The 18,982-nt window shown below is 29.2% G+C and overlaps 1 protein-coding gene across 1 annotated transcript in view; it reads right to left on the bottom strand.

Moving 5' to 3' along the window:
• LOC101239227 (reversion-inducing cysteine-rich protein with Kazal motifs) overlaps nucleotides 1–6,470 on the bottom strand; it is a 44,184-nt gene extending 37,714 nt beyond the window's left edge. The window contains exon 1 of the mRNA XM_065810001.1: nucleotides 6,208–6,470. The gene's annotated coding sequence lies outside the window, so the exon portion shown is untranslated. The remainder of the gene's footprint in view (nucleotides 1–6,207) is intronic.
• Between the last annotated feature and the right edge of the window lie 12,512 nt (nucleotides 6,471–18,982).

The following is an 18,982-nucleotide window of genomic DNA, read 5'->3' as shown; positions in this document are numbered from 1 at the left end:
TTCCTTCTTTAACGTAATGTGTATAGTTAAAAATTAACTGTGCCATTACTTTATAAGATTATAACCTCATGCAAGTTGCAAAAGTCGCGGTGTTGCAAAGTATATTTATAAAATATTTGAATTTAAAGCAAAAAAAAAGTTAGGCAAATCAAAACAAACTTAATTATACATTGTGTATTTGAGTTTTTAAAAAAAAAAAAAAAAAAAAAATTAAGTTGTCTAATGAAACCGCTGATTGTGTTCTATATAATAAAATAAAAAGAGTTTAAAAAGTTTGAATAAAATTTTTTTCAAGGAGTGCCTTGACAATTTAACGGGTACTTAATATTTTGAAAAAAAAATTCTTCAGAAAGTAGGTCAAGTGTGTATATATATATATATATATATATATATATATATATATATATATATATATATATATATATATATATATACATATATATATATATATATATATATATATATATATATATATATATATATATATATATATATATATATATATATATATATATATATAAACGAAATTATTGGAACTGTGAAGAGGTGTATTTGCAAATACACGATAAAATCAAGCCGAAGATGAAACATGTATACTGACCAAAAAATGGCGGAATCAAACGTAAAAATGCGAGATAAATGTTTTTGCATTTTTTTTACACTGATGTAATAACTACACTGTCGTATTAGTCGTGTTTTGCAGGCGTGGTTGCAACTCATCTAAAATTTCATGGTGTTTGCCACCAGTTCTTCTTCACGAATATGTTTTTTTTATTCAACAATCCGAATAAAACACTAATAAAGAAAATTATTGGCTGTAGAAGAAAATCTTTTTCGGTTGTTTAATTTGTTATAACTCGGTATAATTTGATATTATTGGTATTGTGGTTTATCCTCCTCCAGCTAATTGCCATACAGAGGTCACATTACCAAGGCCCGCAAAGACTGGTTCAGCTCCAAAAGGAGCGTCATAACCCACTCTATGGACCGAGATTAAAGTGAGTTTGGGAAGGACGAAGATATGTTAGAGTGAAAGCGTGTTGGAAAGATAGCATAGAGAAAGCGGACAGGATTGGACACGATGTTAAAAGGTGCAATACGTACTGTTAGTAAGATCACCTAACTAATGTACGTCGACAAAAACTTGATTAGAGTTCACTTGATATAAACTCTTCATCAAGTAACTTTTTCAATTTGATATAATTTGTTTAGTTTAGTATAATTTATGGATGGGCCGATTCGATCAAAATTATCTTTGATGGTGCGAAGAATAGTACTTGTGGCGCTAATTACCCAACCTGCGGAACCTTTTAGGCGTTGCAAACATTATACTTATACTTACACCTATTGCTTACTGCAAACTTATATGAACATATACTTACACGTTGTCAATTTGATTGTTACACCTATTATATTTTTATTTTATTCGTTTATTTTAAACAAAGACTTAAAATTGAAATTAATTTCGCGGAATTTTTATCTAGATTATTTAGATCTAATCAGGTCTGTGGAGTCAGAGTCGTGGAGTCGGAGTTGCGACATTTTTAACGGAGTCGCTAAACAGAATCGTGACTTCGACTCCAATTGTAAAACCTTTTGGTATTGCACATGCATGTACAAAATATCAACCTTCAAAGAATTTTTCATATAAATCGCAAAAAAAAAATTTTTTAATTATTGCGTAATATTTTTTAAAAAATTTAAAGAATTTTTCAAAAATTATGCTTTGGAGTCGGATTCGTACTCTGAAAATTTCAACGATTGGAGTTGGAGTCGGAGTTGGGACTTTTTTTTTACAACTCCACACCCATGGATCTACTAGATATAAATTATAACAAACTCATATATATACATATATATGAGTTTGTTATAATTTATATATATATATATATATATATATATATATATAAATTATAACAAACTCATATATATATATATATATTTTTTATATATATATATATATATATATATATATATATATATATATATATATATATATATATATATATATATATATATATATATATATATATAAAATAAATACCATATTTCGTTAGTACTTTTTTTTTAAATAGTTTTTATACATAGATGTAGGCTAAATTTTTAGTTTTTATATTAGCTAATTTCTATTCTTTCTTTTCTATTTTCTCTACTCCTCTTTTTCATCATTCTCTCGTTGTTGTTTTTTTTTTAAATGGGAGTTAATAGGTCTACTTGATTATTAACTAGTATCATTGGCTGGTTTTTAAAAGCCTCCATACAAACATTTTCTAATCTAGATCTAGCTGAATCTTGTTCTAATTGATTATAATTTGCCAAATTAAATTAATTAACGAATATTTTTTTCTTTTCACAATGTTTCATTTTGATTAACTTTTTTTTAGTTCTATTTTCCCATATTAACGATAGGATTTTGAATTTTTGCTTTCAGAAAACGAACAGCTACATGGGCTAAAGCAAATCTAAAAAAACAATGCTTGCTTATACAGATTGCGTTTGCGGTCTAAATGAGTGTGCAAGATTGTATGGAATTTCTTTACTTTTAATGCCATTTGCTGAATATAAACAAGTTTGAAATAGATAAAACTTAAATGAGGGGGAGGTCAACAAGTCTTTAACATAGATTCGAAAAAGCAGAGCTATATTGAAGTCACTTTTAAGCAAGTCTCGAGTCTTAAGTTACTCAGTAATATGTCAAGTAATATTACGAACAAAAATTCCAATGCCAGTGGTGGCTATATTCAAGCAGTCAAATTGTAATTATAAAATGCAGCATGGGCAGGATATTAATTATAAGTTTTACTTATATTAAAGTTTTACTTTATTATATTTAAGTAATACTCCAAAGCTGTAAAAGTAAAATGAACCTTCTGTAATAAACAAGAATTAAAAAGAATTCATAATCTACAATACAGTGAAATGAAACTTTATCAGTTGTTTTACTGAAGTTCTCATATTTTCATTCATTTTAAACAAAGATTACTAATGCTAATTTTCATTAACATAATTATCTGTGTTACATTTTAAAAACACTATCTGACAAACAGAATGTAAACTTGCACGCTTAGGGCTCATAACCAGGCCACCCTGACTGAATACCTCTTTCCACTAGAGCACTGCTTGCAGGTACCACAAAAGCTCACAAGCAATGACTTTGGAGAATATATATATATATATATATATATATATATATATATATATATATATATATATATATATATATATATATATATATATATAAATTCTCTCTATAAATCACACACACATATTATATTTTTTTGTTTTGAGATTATTGTTTTGCTTGTTTTATGTTTGTTATATATTTGAGTGTTGTTACAGCGAGTGAGGTGTGCAATCTTATAATATTACAAAGCCTATAGAGTGCATTATGAACCAATATTAGGTACGGACGCTAAATAATAAATAGAAAGGGTTTTGGGAAACCACACTAAAAAAACTGCCAACACACAATCAAATTTGTAAATACTAAAAACATTGGGCAAAGTTGCTTTGTCAAAATAAGCAATTCTGAAGTTAAGTTGCAAGTCTAAGGACAAAACCCGAGTAGAGTCTCAAGTCGAGTCATGGGTACGATTTAAGTCGCACTCGATTCTAAGGCAATCAACTTGAGTCGCCAACTCTGAGAAATAGATCTGGTCAAGCACATTCTGCTGCCTGAAGAAAGTTTGATATCAGCAGGAGCCAACGACTTGCCACATAGTTTTAATAAAGCTAAAAGTATTTCTGGCAAATATTGGAACAACTCTTTTATAAAAAGGAATTGGTACACAAGAGTAATCGGTTTTTCAGCTGTGATGCTTTTGGAGATCATGAATTCGCAACATTGGCCATCCATGATAAAAAACTTTTCAAGGTTCCTATTTTAAACTGTACCACATGTCCTGTTAATCTGGATACATTGCAAGCCTTTTAACTTGAAACATCACCAAATATTCAACTTAAGATAATGCAGACTATTCATATTAATTTACTGCTAACCTTTCAAGCTGAGACATCTGCTGCACTACCTGAGACACCAAGTTCCACTAAAACATTTCAAAGCATTAAATCGACACTTGATGGTCGATGCTTTTTTAGAAGAGTTTCAATAAATTATAAGGAATCACTAAAAAAGGATGTCAGGGATGAAATTGAAGTAACCAAGTACTTCAAAAAAATGATCCTAGAGAAGTCTTGACAATGAAAAACTTTACCAAGGAACTATCAACCCCTCCTCCCTAATAAATGAATTTTTCTATCATTAGTCAGCAAATTGGGACTTTTTGTATCCTAAGTCCGCTAATTGAAAGCTTTTTTTAAATTCAGTCGGCAAAATGGAACTTAAATAATTTATCTGTAGTCGGTAAAATGAATAATTAGAGGACTATATTTTAATTTTTTTTCTTCTTGTCGCTAAAAACCGAAAACGGAAATCTCCCCACTTAACAACAACTCACGCCGGCCCTCGTCAAAGACGTGTTTAACGCAACAACCATGCCTGGGGAGCTTGAAGTTATTGTTACTTATTGTTATTAATTTATTTTTAACTAGTAAACTTATTCAAAGACTAAGATTATTCACAACTCCAAACACATTGCGGAACTAAAGTATGGTTTGGACGAATTTTCATCCTCATTAGCAGATATACTTATGTTAACAGGGTTACTGCTTACTTCTAAGGTAGCTGCTTTCTTCTAAGACAGCAGCATGTGATAGCAGCCCCGAAGAATCACCTGCGCACCCCTGTGAAACACATTTGAAATTTTTTTTTTCTATAGGGGGTATTATTTAGTATTCTACCGGGATCAACTCGGGTACCCGGTTTGGTTTCGGTTTTCCTGCATTTTTTTCCCGGTCTGAGACGGCACACGACACAATTATATATTCCGAGTATCTGGCAAGCCAACTTGAATAATCTTAATCAAGTAACTGACGCGTTTATATTTTAGATGCCCGGGAAAACCACCGGAATAGAGAGATAACAAGTACCAGGCTCTGCCGGTGTACCAAACCGGTAGCCGGCAGTTTTTCCCAGTTGTCTAGAATATAAAAGTATTGATTATTTTGCCGGTTTTTACCGTACTCTGAATCTCTGAATATATAGGTGTGCATATATTTATATATATATATATATATATATATATATATATATATATATATATATATATATATATATATATATATATATATATATATATGCGTATATATATATATGCGTATATATATATATGCGTATATATATATATATATATATATATATATATATATATATATATATATATATATATATATATATATATATATATATATATTATATTAGTGTTGCTTTGTCTATTAAATATTTCGACTGTCGACGAAATCGACTAATATATTTTCTAAAGTTGACTAAAATCGACTAATACATTTTTGAAATCGAAAAAGTTGACTAAAAGTCTATTTAGTCGAAGTATCGAAATAATTTATGTTTTTGAAACAAATTAATGAAAACAATATAGTAATTTATGTTTGCTTTCTTATTATCATATCATTTAAATAATGTTAGATTTTATTATCATATCAAATAAATAATAATGGAAGAGAGAAGGGCCGCTCCGACAACGAGATAAATATATTCCCAGACCTCAATGATTTAAGGACCTTTATACTTAAATACTGTATATCAAAACAGTCATTACAATCATATTTACAATGTGATTGTGCAAATTAATGACATTTAGATTTTGGAGCTTCATAACTAATAATTTTAGCCTAATGCCCAGAACCAGCTTGGAGCTGCCTAAAAGAAAGTATAGCTTTCAGGGCAGCTAAAATCACAAGCAACGAGTAAACAAAAGGAAGAAATTAATTAAATACATAATCGAAAGTTTAATTAGGTATAAATAATGCTAACATGCTATGAATTAAACTTTAAGAGAGTAAACAAAAATATAGGTAATTGTTATAATTGTACTTACACTGTTATTAAATGAACAAACAAAAAAACTTTTTTGTTTATTAAACAATTATAACTTTAAAATTAAAAACTGTTTTGTTATAAAACCAGTTTCATTTGAATTTATAAAATACTTAATATTTATGAAAATTGAATTTATGAAATGTATTAATACCCGTGAATGTACCTTTCTGACACAAAATAGATGTTATGTAAGTTTTAACGATTTTACTTAAAATACAGATTAAAATAATTTTATATCACTAAATTCATACCTTGAAGAATAAAGCTTTTCATTTTTTAACATCTTCCGGGATAAGGTTTTCATTTATTCAACTCGTTTATTCATACCCGAGTTGAAAACAAGTGATAAAAACGATGCTATTTAAAAAGCTGAACTATCGTTGTTAAAATTTTAAAAAATTTAAGAATAATTTGACAATGCTTATGTATAATAATAATATGTATAAAAAGAAAAAACTCTGGTATCAGTGAATTTATGTAAACAAAAACGTTATTGAAAGAACAGCTGAATTACGAAAAAAAAAACTGTTTACAGTTGCTAAAGACTTTAGATCAAAAGGTAAATATTCGGTATATAACAGTATATAGTTAACAACGCGCGATTTTTAAAAAAAGCTATTTTATTTATGGTTTTATTAAACTTTTATCAAACTGGATTTGAATAGTTCTAACAAAAATAATTGAACATTTTTATTTTTTAAAGCTGATGAACTTTTTACTTAATAACAAAACAAATTTCTATTTCATTGTTCACTGAAGTTTAAACAAAATTTGCGCACAAAAGTTGACAATTTACATATTTTTTTGAACATAATTGTAACTTATGGAACTTGATTTCAATTTTACTTTAAACGGAAAATAGCATGCGCGTTAACATAAAATTATTATTATTATTATATATATATATATATATATATATATATATATATATATATATATATATAAATATATATATATATATATATATATATATATATATATATATATATATATATATATATATATATATATATATATATATATATATATATATTAAATTTACAACACGAAATTATTACGACACCAAACTGCTGGCCCGCTTAGTCAACCCGTTAGCTTTACAAAACCTACAAAGTGGTGTCAACAACTTATCGAATCGTGTAAAAATTGTAAAATAAAACTTAATATTAATAAATGTAAAATTGATATATGTCAGGAAAACTGGGTGTGCAGCAGAGATGTAGGTCTCGAGACCAAAGTCTTGGTCTCGAGACTCATATCTACCTGTCTTGGTCTTGGTATTGGTCTTGAAGCCTAAAGGCGCAATTATAAAAATGATTAATAATGTATTATTAAGTGCAAAACTAATAGAAATTATTTTACTATTAATTTTGATAACAATTTTATCCCAAAATGTAATACTACTTTTAGATAGTATTGTTAAAAATTTAAAAAAAAAAAAATTTATTTTACAGAAATAAATTTTTTTTCCCATAGAAAATGCTATGAGCCAACTTACCCCGTGAAAATTTTGTCAACTTACCCCGAAAGCCTTTTTTTCAATAAACAGTATATAGATCCTAAAAAAAGGCAACTTTGAAAAAAAATCTGACTGGATATAGTAGACCAATTGTAACTGGAACTTTTATAATTTTTTTGTCCAAAAAGCGCATAAAGCTTCATATCTCCCATGCGCATGCACGAATCCTGACAATACTATAATAAATGATGAAATGGTCAATTAGGAAGGTTCTGTGTAATTTTTGTCACTTTCTGATTAAAGGCTCAGAAGATAAACGCAGTTCATCAACTTACCCCAACGGCCAACTAGCCCTGGTCTCCTCTATGCAGAAATATGTATGGAGAAACTACAATACTTTATGAATATAATACTAAGTTATACAGAGGAGCAATTTATATAACTAATATTTTCTAATATTTTAAATCTTATACTTGCTCTTAAGCCAATTAATGTTAATTAATGTTAATTACACAAAAATATTTTGTTCTTATCTTAATAGCTGTTTACATTTTTTAAAATTCCCACATAACACACATTCCAAAATAACACACGTACATAACACACGTACCTAACACACATACCTAACCACACATACGTAGGTAAAACATAAGAACAATGTTATGAGTTGCGCTTCCAATTGATCGCGAACGGTATTTTTACATCATTTTGGTTACAAATACGATGTCACAAACGACAAAAAGTTATTACGTTGTATTTTACGTTGAATCAACTTTGTATTTTTAGTTAACACAGTGTTCTATTTTACGTTAATTTAACGTTTTATTTTAAGATGGCTCATCATCGGGTATAATGATGGATTAACGTTGGGTTTAGGTTGTAAATGCAATCAATTTTTCCGATGATCTGTGCAAATTGTTTTTAGTTGCCTCGGTACCCAACGACGTCGCTAAGAACATAAAAACAACGTTGCCATAACGTTGTATTTTAAGTTAGTGAAGTATATTGTTTTACGATGATACAATGTGGTATTTATAATCTTGATGTATTAAACTACAAGTTTTGCTCCTGGATTAATATTTCAAGATTTACAGAAGGTTTTATTAAAGTTATATAGTTTCACGCTTGCCAAGTTCCGATACCGATAGTGAGGTCTTTAAAATTGAAATAACAAATCAACAGTTAATAAATGTACGTTATCCACCTGTTTACAGGCCGCCTTAAGATGATATAATTTTTTTTTTCAAATCATCTATAACAAATTTTTCTAAAAAAAAAAAAAGCACAAAATATTGTTTTGTATTAAAGACAAACAAAAACTGTCTACAGTACAATGAAGATGCTACTACCAAAGTTTCTTTATTGATATGTTTCAACTTTACATCTTCTCTATAATATACAAACCCACCCGGGTAATATCAACATCAATCACTGCAATAAACAACATATTGACTCATTTTATGATTCTTCATTAAAAGCAGGACGGATTTATAAAAAAAAATTAAAAAATAAAATTCAAAGAAAAATTCCTACTCAAAGCAAATTATAAGCGTTAAAAAAGATCTAATTGGGAACTAACCTAAAAAGAACTTAAAAAAGCTCTAAATTACTTAATAGTAAGTAAAACTCCTGTTACAGTTGATATCTGTAGTAGGGGAATAGTGAATGTCTTTAAAATGATTAATAATTCTATATTTAAAATCTTCAAGTCTTCGATTAAAAGAAGTTGTATCGGACAAGTTAAAATTAGCTAAAGTAGTATCAATACGTAAAACAGGTGAATCATAATTAACAATTGACCTATTTTGGTTCTCAGTACCTTCTATAAGCTTTTCGAACAAGTAATCTATAACAGTTTGTAGGAATACTTAACCCAAAATAAAATCCTTATTTTAAAACAATTTGTTTTCAAAAAAATTGTTTAACTGAACACGCAATTCTGGATCTAGTTAGTAGTATGTGATTCTTTTGATAAAACACAATTTACTCTGGCATCTTTATAGACCTGTCAAAAGCGTTTGTCACTGTAAATTATAATATCTTACTTAAAATAATAAAAAGCTATGGGATAAAAAAACATAACACTTGACTGGTTCAAAAACTACCTAAGCAGCAGGCAAGATTGTGTTATTTCAAACAACTATAAACACTCAATGTTGCTAAGAATAGAGTGCGACACCACTCAAGGTTCCAGACTCTTTTTTCTATATACTAACAGCCTTACAAAAACTTCGAAAAAACATAATGTTATAACGTTTGCCAATGATACAAACCTACTTTATTTTTCGAACTTAATCAAGAACCTTTACGAATGTATGAACAAAGAGCTTGGAAAATTAAACATATAGTCAAAACTAAATAAGTTTTCACTAAATACAGAAAAAAAAACATTTGATTCATTCCAAAAAAAAAAAATTGGTATACCAACTATATTTTCGTTTCTGAAAATAGATAAGGGGCTATCCATTAATTAGGCCAACAATTTTCTAGCAATTTTTACCTCCCCCATCCCCTTGTCAACAATATATATATTATATGTCAACAGTAAAGTTACGTCAACAATTAATTATACCCACTCTTCCCTCCTTAAAAATAATAAATAATCTAAATAGTAGTAAAAGTAGTAGTTTACAAAAAAAAGTGATTAAAAGTAGAACGTTTAGAAAAAAAATCTAATCAACTTTTAACTTATAAACATTTTTTAAATATGAATAACCATTTAAAATTACTAAAGCTTGCTCTGAAAAAAAGTGAATAGAAGTTAAAGGGATTGCTATATGCAACAATATTGGTTTAAACTAGAGATGGGAATCGAACCTTTTTTTAAAGTTTAGGTCCGGTTTGGTTAAATCTAATGTTCGAATTCGATTCCGTTTGGTCTTAAGTTCGAGTTCGGTAACAACTAAAGTTATTTATTATTAGTTTTATTAGTTACATTCACAATTATAAAACAAAAATAAATGAAAGTAATATTAATTAGTTAAAGCATTGTAAATTTTTTTAAATAATTCTAATGCTTTAATACTTTGGGTTTAAATCCTACAATCACGCATTTTGGCCTGAAAACACTCTTCCACTACCAGTACTTGTAGCAGTCAAATTAATTATCTTGTTTTATTAATGTCAGCCTTAAACAATGGAGTGGCAGCTGTTTTAAAGTCTGCCAACAAATCATACAATTCAGGGTCAGCTTTACTCTTTTTTGAAGGAGGCAGTTAATATGAATGATTGCATTCGCTAAAGCTGTCTATATCTGTACTGCCTGAATCCTTGCACATTACCTGAGATGTTAAAAAAGAAATAATTTTGTCTACAATACTACACATTTCTAAATAAACGAAATTACAACCTTCTGCATTGACAAAAGATAAGTTTTTGTAAATAGGAACAAGTGTTGATAGCTTGTTCAAAGGAAGAATTATATGTTTTCATTCAAGCTGGACAGAAAAGCTATCCAGCTTGAATGAAAACATATAATTACGCATACTGTCACTGTCTAAAAATTTCTTTTACAGACTGACCTTAAGCAAAATAGCATTGGCCATACATCAGGGGATGACGGAAGATTTTTATGAGACAATAGCAGAGTAGTCTTGTGAAAGGGATGCAAAAACTTTACGACGTCACACAACAATTTTTCATTAACATTGTTCAGCTGCTCAAGTTTGCCAAACTAATTTGAATCAGCAAGAATGGAGTTGACATCATCTAAATGGCGTGACAATGATTGCAAGGGAAAAAATTAACTGTTCCAACGAGTCGAAACATCCTGTTTGAGAGTGTGATGTTGCTCCTGGTTTTTCCGACTATGTTTTAAGTAGCCCACTACTTTTCCTTAAAGTCTTGATTATTTCGTAAACTAAATTAGCACCATGGGATTTCAAAGCCTAAGTTCAGATTATGACCTGCACAGCTAAGTCTAACATCGCTGCGATAAGCTTCATATTACTCCCATTATCAGTCACAAATACCAAGTTATCAATTCTTATATTCTTAGGGAAAAGTTTTTTAAATACTTCAGTTTTCTTTGCTTTTTCGCCAATGCCAGTCTAAGACTCACCAACCTCAAATAATCCAACACACTAACTTATAATGCAATAACTGCTGTTAATGTACTATAAAAGCCTAGTAAGAGTATTTAAGAATGTCATTGGCCCAGTGATCAGTTGTTACTGCGACATGGGGAACCCCAGCAAGTTCGTCTTTGAGCTTTCAAACAGATTTCTAACACATAAAACTTTGGCAGTAGTATCTTAGACAGCGTTGTTTGATCACACATAATATCCTCATGTTGCGCTATCCATACTTTGATCCAATTTCAATCATTTTTTGAGCAAAGTGATAGAATCCATTATCCTAAACACACAAGAATGATTGAATGTACTGAACTACACGTTGAGCATTTTCACGTACATGAGCAATCATGTACTAAGCAATCGTGTACAGAGCTACACGTTGAGCACTTTCACGTACATGAGCAATCATGTACTAAGCAATCATGTACAGAGCTACACGTTGAGCACTTTCACGTACATGAGCAATCATGGACTGAGCAATCATATACTGAGCTACACGTTGAGGACTTTCACGTATATGTTTAGGAGCCTGAAAGTAAAAAACAATAAACAATAGACATTAAATACATAGCAATATATAATGGCTTTTTTTGTACGACCAAAAACGTTATAATACTAAAATGTTGTTAACAACTCGTTACAAACATATTTCGCTAGCAAAGGCAGCAAGTAACAAGTGAAAAGTTAATACAGTAAATTGAAAAAAAACATGCTAACTGTATTTACTAATCGTTGTCTTTTTAGGCAAAAAGCTTGTTATTTTTAATTGTCCAGGTTCTGTATTGATCTTATTGGTGTGTGATGTATTATGTCTTTGTAGAGTTGTAGTATGAACAATTGGCATTCACAACCATAATCCACACTGTTTACAAACAGCAAATTCCTTGACAACCTGATGATCACAACATGATCACTTACAAACAAAATTTAAATAAAATATTTAGTAACTAAGATCAACTGACTCTATTTAACATTAATTAGTTATTCAATTTTTAAACCTGAATGCTGCTCAGACAGGTATTGTGTGAAATATGCAATGCCTGAGAGATGCAGGTGATTATGGATTACTTGAAATATTAATAAAACTAAACTATTATGTATGCAGTCAAGCAGTTAAACCTCATTCCCAAATTCAACGCAACAGAAGCGTGTCCAGCATTAACTATTTGTCCATGACGCAGGTACTAAGCAAGCTAATCCGTCTGTTATCAATTTCTCCTACACATTTTTATTCTATTTACGGGTTAATTTACTGTTACTCATTATTACTAAATTACTATATAACTACTGTAATCATTAGTTACTAAGATATAATAAAAAATCAAAACTAAAAACGCCCCAATAATGCAAATATTTATAAACAACATTCCCGTTTTGGTGGTTATGTATTGCATTATGTTATTTTATGTATTAAGTTATGTGTTGTAGACTTATGTTATGTATTATATTATTTTTTGTCGACTTATGTTATGTATTAAATTATGTATTATGTTATGTATTGTACACTTATGTTACGTATTATGTTATGTATCATATTATGTATTGTAGACTTATTTTATTTATTAGGCTATGATAGTTATGCTATATTATATATCATAATTATACATATTATATATATATATATATATATATATATATATATATATATATATATATATATATATATATATATATATATATATACATATATATATATATATATATATATATATATATATATATATATATATATATATATATATATATATATATATATATATATATATATACATACTCCTAGTCGGCGCTTACGGTGTTCTTACATGTTCTTTTTATTCCCGTTTTGTTGTTTCTTTTTCCTTTTTCTATACTTTTTTTATCATAAATACCATTATTTATTAATTTTTATCATATTTCAATTTTTATTTATACATATTTAAATTTATTTTTTCATTATAAAAATATGTTTTTTATGTTTATTTTTGTTACTTTTATTTATTTATTATATATTATATTTCATTTCGATTTTCATCTATTAACAAAAACGGTTAATGACAGTAATATAACCATATTTAAACCTTGCTTAATACGGCAAAAATTGTAACGGCACCGCCCCCCCCCCACGTGACATCTACTCGCGCCGGCCCTGTGTGTATATATATATATATATATATATATATATATATATATATATATATATATATGTATATATACAGAAGTAGTAGTAGTAGTAGTAGTAGTAGTAGTAGTAGTAGTAGTAGTAGTAGTAGTAGTAGTAGTAGTAGTAGTAGTAGTAGTAGTAGTAGTAGTAGTAGTAGTAGTAATAGTAGTAGTATGAAAATCTGCAGCACATCTTAACAAGGGTTAAATAGTGCGGAGCACGTCAATAGTATATGACGCCCTGTGGCAGTTTTGCTGATTAGTTGTCCATATTGGCAAGCAAAATCTTGAACGATTTTACATCTTTGGTATTTTTCATCTGCTCGGGAAGGTCATTCCATTTAGAGAATTTTTATTGCATGCGGTATTCGTGTCTTTCTATGTTGATTTTATTCAAGAAGATTCATATCTTTTTTGAGATGAGGATTCTATGCTTGTACTGCAATACGTGCGTAGCAAGTATTTAATTTTTTCCAGAGATTAACATCACGACTGACAAGAGCACGTTTCAATTGACCATTATTTTACAAGCTGATGAGGCAGCTTTACATACTTGTGCTGAAGATTTAAGATCGTATGATACTAAAACACCACGACCTTGTTTGCAGGTAAGTTTTGCAAGATTAAATCTCATATTAGTATTGTAATCGGTAAGTATTTTGACATTGATTTGTTTTTATCAACATGCATAATAGGTTGGGCCAAAAAAATTTTTTCTTCTGATTTTTGATTCACTGTACCGCGGAAAATATGCCTCAAGGGTATCTAAGGAAAATGTTTTACGTCTCGAACTAGCGCATTGTGCTTGAATATTTGAATAAATACTCGCTTTTTATCATTTTCGTAATAAAGTTCGCATTAGAGTATTCCCAAAATGCAAAATTGGTGTGTTTCTCGCCACAACAACTTGTTGTGATATAATTTTGTTTTCATTACTTGATAATATTTCCCAATCTGTCATGGCTGTTTTTAAAAAAATTACTCGTAGCGAATTTAACTGCCCAATTTTGGTCATCCAGTAGAATTATCTGTAAACTTCCAACTTATGAAGAAGTTCTCAAGTGTTGTTTTAATGAAAATTACAAACTATCCTTGAAATCAAACAAGCCAGTTAAGAGAAATTACCAGTGATAAAATTTGTCAGTGTCAATTGTGAAACTCCAGAAATTGACCGCAAAATTTTTAAGCAAAGATCAGCAGTTCTTGTTAGATTTAAGTTCTACTATTAAATCAGGCAGTTATTCGGAAGATTTATCTGTTCGTGAACCTGGAACAATTTCACAACTGCAAACAGAGTTGACGGTTGTATTTGAGCCTTGAAACCCCAACAGAGGAGCACAAAATTTTTTCTTTTGCACAGTTTCTTTTCTTTTAAAATCATATATCCTTGTATGGTTTCATATTAAAAAAAGTAAATACTTCACATAGAGCAGAATATGTACTTGTAATGATAAAATCGTCAAGATTCCTGCCCAATGATTTGGTAAAAGTAATAGACTCAGTAATTGAGAGAAACGCTTTTTTTTTGCACATTCAGAAAACTTGCTTTTAGCAATGGTAATAGACAAATGGGTTCATATTAAGGAATTAGGTTTTAGTATAAGTATAAAGGCAAAAAGCCTGGCTTCTCAAAGAAAGTTTATCAGGAGTTTTCAACCACCCAAAATTAATTTCCTTGCTACCGTCTATACAGAGATGATTAACTAGAAAACTACTACGCTTTGCCGCTACCTTTGCTGCGAAGAGTCTCAGATAAAGATGTTTGGTTAAATATCCTATCAGGTGAAACAGCGGCTGAGTGGAACTTTGAAAAGTTTCCACGTCACACCCAAGCAGTAGAACGATGCGTAAAGCTTGTAACAGAGACTTCACAAAGAGTAGCTGGCTTCAATTCCAGAGATGGCATTATAAGAACTACACATAATTTGATATCCTAAATGCCTAATTTTTCAAGCAAACCACATTTAAACTACCGACAGAAGTTAGCGAAAAGTAAAAGAATATATTTCTTCAAAAAAGAAAAGATTTCTTATTTACCATTCCAATACTTTTTTCTACTTAAATTATCTCTAAATATTTGTTAAAGAATTTATTTAATTTCATTTCATTTGTTAGAAAATTATAAAAAGGGAAAATTTCTTCGATTATTCAAGCGCGATGCGCTAGCTCCAGACGGGATTTTTTTGCATCATCCTTAGTCCCTAAAGACAAGTTTTTTTTGGTATTGCGAGTCAAAAATCAGAAAAAAAAATTTTTTCGGCACACCCTAATGCATAACTTTACATTTATCTATATTAAGACAATTTAGCCATGTATTAGTCCAGTTAATAACATTGTCTAGATCAGATTGGAGTATAATACTGCTCTTGATATCTTCTAAATTTATATTTGAAAGTAATTTTGTGTTGTTAGCATACATTTTAGGTAAAACGGAGAGATCGTCAGGATTGTCATTGATAATAACGAATAATACTGAACCGAGAACTGTTGTTGGCTCAAGACCATTCATTAGGAATAGTTCTAGAATCAAGTGATAGTTGAAACAGATAGCATAGTGGTAAGGATCAAGCCAAACACACTCTTTTAATACACGTGGATGAGCTTTATCTGTTGCAATTGATTTGCTGGTGTCTAAACTATGTAAAATATTTTCAACGGCACCGGTGCAATTGTGAGATCTGAGAGAACAACATTGATGCAAAAGTTAAAACTTGGAAGTGGAATATTTTGCTTTTCTTAAATAAATACTGAACTAAATTGCTTGTTAATTATGTTCGCTATTTCAGTTTTATTAGTAATATTTTGTTTTTTAGCATTATCGAATGTCGTTGAGCTCAACAACATTAGATAATGATACTAATAAAACTGCAATAGCGAACATAATTAAACTCTGGCACCGTTATATTTCATCAGGTAGAAAATGCTAATCGCCTTTCAGAGACTATACCACTACAAAGAGAGCCCTTGAAATACAAACAAGGGTATGTATTTGAACATTTGAACATTCACTTGCTACTAACAATAACAATCCAAAACGTCTGTATGTATACTTCAACAGAAAAAAAAAACTGTCAAAAATGACATCTAGATGTCATCTTGGATTGTTATTGTTAGTAGCAAGTGAATGTTCAAATACATATCCTTGTTTGTATTTCAAGGGCTCTCTTTGTAGAGATATAGTCTCTGTAAAGTGATTGGCATTTTCTAACTGATGAAATATAATGGTGTCAGGGCTTGTTTTTATACTTAGTTTGGATGGATTCAGACATATGGGTATATTTACCTCGATCATAGTTAAATTTATATCTGGATATTTTGTATAATCGAACATTTGCTAGGTTATAGTACCAAAAAATGACTGTGTATCCTTGCTTTGTTTAGCCAAGTGGAGCAGAGTTGGTTATATCACTGATTTTCTCAGAAGTTTTGGATATTATATAATCTAAAGTGTTATTAATTGAGGTATTAGCGTTTAGAAAAATTGGAAAAGTAATTGCTTGTAAAAGTGCTACATCATTAAGCACGCCAATAATTTTTTTATTTAGGCTAGTTTCGCTACCATTTATCCATACACATTAGCCATTGAACCATTTGCTACAAAGGAAATTGAAGTCTCCAGCAATGAGAAGACCTTGATGCTTTTTATTTTCAACTACGGTGTTTGCAGCTGTAATTGATTTTAGTATTTCATTATCAATTGCAAAAAAATAGGGATGTTGTTGTAGTTTTTTTGGTGTTCTGTAGATGTAGCCAATAATGATTGATTCATTGTTGAAGTCAACAGAGCACCAGATCTGTTCAGAAGCAGTAATTTTTAGATTAATATTAAGAGGTATGCTTTTAACTTGAGATAAAGTAAGATTTTTAGTGACAAAGGTTGCTACTCTACCTCCAATATACTGAGAATTTCTATTTGAATTATATAGATGATATCTGTCGAGATTGCAAATAGAATCATCACGAAACCATGTTTCAGTTATAAATAGGATATGCGGCTTTTCAATTTCAACGCGTAATTGTAGTTCAGAGAGCTTGACTCTGTTTAAGGAGGTGGGGCTGGTATACATGCATTTAAGTTGCTTACAAAATAAACTGATATCATTTAGTTGAGACTGTAATTGCTGTTGGTTTGGAGAACTAAATGTGAGCATTTGAAGTTGAGGCTTTTTCTGATCCATTTTTGATTATTTCCTTTGCTTCTTTATTGGCAAAGGGTTGTTTACTGTGACCGATATTATTACATGTGATGATATAATATCATTACATGTGATTTCATTTTCTAATTGAGCAACTAGACTAGCTGGATATATTTTAGATATGTTTTACGAAGAGTCAGTTTTATGAAGAATTGATGATCTTGATTTTTGTTTAATGACTTCATTATTAGTTCTACTTGAGCAGTATCATTATCTACAATTTCAATGGTATTTATTTTCTTTGATTCTGGAACCCCAACTAATATAAAATTTTGTGCTTTGCTTTTGTATAATTTGCCATCTATTTTAACTGATAAAGCAATCTACTTTGATTAATACAGCATTTGCATTAAAAGACTGGCGGTTTTACTACTTTTACTTGGTTGTGATGGTAAAGTATTGATGCAGATAACTTTGTAATAATTGATGCAGTATTGATGCAGATGGCTTTAAGCTTTTTATTCTCTTCTTCAAGTGATTTTACCTTTTCAATAAGGTTGCTGATAACATTGTAAACTTCACCGACCCAGGTATGGGTGCATTTTGTAGTATCTGATGATTGTCCATTACACAATGGCTAATTCACAAGTCTTTTTATCGCTCTTTGACAAACATTTTTATCAAATAAGTAATGTTGTAAATAATAAAATGGATAGGTAGTAATATAAACTAGCTATCCATTTTATTAACATTATTAATTTTACTATATATATATATATGTATATATATATATATATATATATATATATATAAATATATATATATATATATATATATATATATATATATATATATATATATATATATATATATATATATATATATATATATATATATATATATATATATATATATATATGTATATATATATATATATATATATTTATATATTACAATTTTACATAATTACACATATGTACATAGCTATGTTTTGTATTATGTTATGTATTGTAGTGAAAACTGCAAAACTTTCACTACTATTAATCTCTTTTCGGTTTGGTTAGGGTAGTTCAGTTCAGTTCAGTTCGTTCAGTTCGGTTTGTTTGCAACAATTTCAAAGTTCGGGTTTGGTTCGGTAACAAGTAAAGTTCGGGATCGGTTTTTTTTTATTTTAATTTTTTAAAATTATTTTAGGTGCCCCAAGTTCACATCTCTT

The sequence above is a fragment of the Hydra vulgaris genome, chromosome 11 (assembly GCF_038396675.1).
Source record: "Hydra vulgaris chromosome 11, alternate assembly HydraT2T_AEP".
NCBI lineage: Eukaryota > Metazoa > Cnidaria > Hydrozoa > Anthoathecata > Hydridae > Hydra > Hydra vulgaris.
This window is presented reverse-complemented; position numbering and strand designations above follow the sequence as displayed.